The sequence below is a fragment of the Ambystoma mexicanum genome, chromosome 1p, assembly GCF_040938575.1.
Source record: "Ambystoma mexicanum isolate Mex_15411 chromosome 1p, UKY_AmexF1_1, whole genome shotgun sequence".
In the NCBI taxonomy this organism is placed as follows: domain Eukaryota; kingdom Metazoa; phylum Chordata; class Amphibia; order Caudata; family Ambystomatidae; genus Ambystoma; species Ambystoma mexicanum.
In genome coordinates, this window is record NC_090921.1 from 937911118 (window position 1) to 937913930 (window position 2813).

A 2813-nucleotide genomic window follows, 5' to 3' on the forward strand; every position below is an offset into this window, starting at 1 on the left:
ACCGCGTTCTCCCCAGCATGTCATCCCTCATTCCATAAGGGTTTTCCCTTCCCATGTGATCCTCCCTCGGTGCACCGTCCCCAGGGAGAACTTTGGTCTGTGGCCGTAACGCCCTCACCCCATGGGAAGGGTCCCCCTCTATGAGAGAAGCAACAACATCCAAGGATTCTTAACACCAAGCACAAAGCAATTAAATGTCTCCTATCAATTAAGGCCATGGAATCAGACTACCTTCATGTTCCTTTGGCAGAGAAGTTAAGGGCCTTCTTTAGGCAAAGATAGAATATAATAAACACTATTCAAATGAGGTCTCTGGTGTGGTGCTGGAATGCAATTCTAAATGTTTTGGGGGCACCAATAAAGCGGGTTGACTGCTAGCCAAATACTTAAAGGCCAGAAACCAAAATAATAAAGTTGCAGCATTAAAGTGGATGAAAAGGCTGTGATGGAAGTTAGGGAGATTGCACACTCCATCACTAGCTACTACAAGTCACTTTACATACTGGAATATGAGCCATCTAGAACCCAGAAAGAGGCTTATTTAGAGGGCATCCCTCACCCTACATGATATAATATTCACCAGAGTGCACTTGTGAACCTGGGCAGGGACATAACCTTTTCCGAGGTAAAGTTGCCTATCCTTATGACGAGGGTAAGGCCCTTGGCCCGGATGGCCTCCCCTTTGACTTTTTCTGCAGTTCTATGAACGTCCTAACTCCAAATCTAATGGAGGTGTTCCAAAGTTATAGCTCTGATGAAAACTCCCAAGCTATGATACATGTTATACCAAAACCAAGGAGGAATACCCAATTGGACAAGAATTATAGACCCATCTCCCTCATACATGCTGAGGCTAAGATTTTTGCAAAAATCATGAACACAAGGCTGGACACGTTTCGACCCAAACTAATTCATAGAGACCAACTGGGCTTCGTCATGGATAGGTTCTTGGCATTGAATACTAGCCTACTATGTGAAAAACGTACAAGCTGTGGGCGGATATCACACTTGACGCAGAACCGGCCCTTGAAATGGTGGTGTGGAACTTTTTAAAGGAGGCTCTGCGATGGCATGGATTTGACTCTTATTTCATCTCCTTAATCCTCACTGTGTGCCATCAGCTGAGGGCCACAATATTTGTAAATGGCACCTTCTCTCCATATTTTCCACTACATCAGGATACTAAACAAGGATGCCCTCTCTCCCCTCTCCTGTTTATCCTAGTGCTAGAACTCCTCCTGCAGCAGATAAGGATAGACCAGGCAATCAAAGTGGTGGGCCCCCCTCCCAGAAGACTAACATGGCTGCATACAGTAATTACATTGTGGCCCTCCTAGAGGACCCTCAAAGCTTGCTTGCCCCATTCCTGGAAGAGATTGGACATTGTTCCAGTGTGTTAGGGTATATGTTTAATGTGGACAAGACAGAGGATATGTCCTTGAACAAACACTGCTTTAAAACCTACTGTGACAATCCCGGCTTGACTGAAACAACTAGGGATCAAATATCCTGGTATATTATTTTCTAACGACATTAGCCACTCGATAAAGATGAACGCGGATGCAACTATAACAAAAATCAAATCCCTACCGTACAAATGGTCCCTACTTAGGGGGTAATTCATAGATTTCAGCGCAGAGGCAGCGCACGGGAGCAGTGCAGAGAGAGATCGTGCGCCAGCGTACGCCAGCCGTTTGCACTAAACACCTTTCTGGCTCACCGCGTATCCATTGAATTCCCAAGGCAAAAAGAGCCCTGGCGCAGAGAACATCCCGCAGCGCCAGTTATGCCCCCAAGAACGCCCCTCGTGCAAGGAAAAGCCATCAAAATCCCCAATCCAGCGCAAAGGGCTGCGCTAACCCTGGACCAGCTTACAGGGCCACTACACAGCAAATGCCGAGCGAGGAAGGTGTATTCCTGTGCGAGTGGTGTACGTGTATTACTGGGGTTCGCTGAAAGTTACACACGCGGTAGGGCCTGTGCGAGCGGGGTACGTGTATTACTGGGGTTCGCAGGGAGTTTCACACGCGATTGGCCCTGTGCGAGCAGGGTACGTGTGTCTGGTTGGTACGCGGGGAGTTTCACACGTGGTAGGCCCTGTGCGAGCGGGGTATGTGTATTTCGGGGGTGCGCGGGAAGTTTCACATGCAATAGGCCCTGTGCGAGCGGGGTACGTGGATTTCAGGGGTGCGTAGGAAGTTTCACACGTGATTGGCCTTGTGCAAGCGGGGTACGTGTATTACTGGGGTTCGCGGGAGTTTCACACGCGATTGGCCCTGTGCGAGCAGGGTACGTGTATTTGGGTGGTACGTGGGGAGTTTCACACGTGGTAGGCCCTGTGGGAGCAGGGTATGTGTATTTCGGGGGTGCGCGGGAAGTTTCAATCGCGATTGGCCCTGTGCGAGCGGGGTACATGAATTACTGAGGTTCGCTGGGAGTTTCACACGCGATTGGCCCTGTGCGAGCAGGGTACGTGTATTTGGGTGGTACGCGGGGAGTTTCACACGCGGTAGGCCCTGTGCGAGCGGGGTACGTGTATTTCAGGGGTACGCGGGAAGTTTCACACGCGATTGGTCCTGTGCGAGTGGGGTACGTGTATTACTGGGGTTTGCGGGGAGTTTCACACGCGATAGGGCCTGTGCGGGCAGGGTACGTGTATTTGGGTGGTACGCGGGGAGTTTCACACGTGGTAGGCCCTGTGCGAGCGGGGTACGTGTATTTCAGGGGTACGCGGGAAGTTTCACATGCAATTTTGCAGTCAGAGCGGGGTACGTGTATCCAGTGGGGTGCGCGGGGAGTCCCACACGTGAATT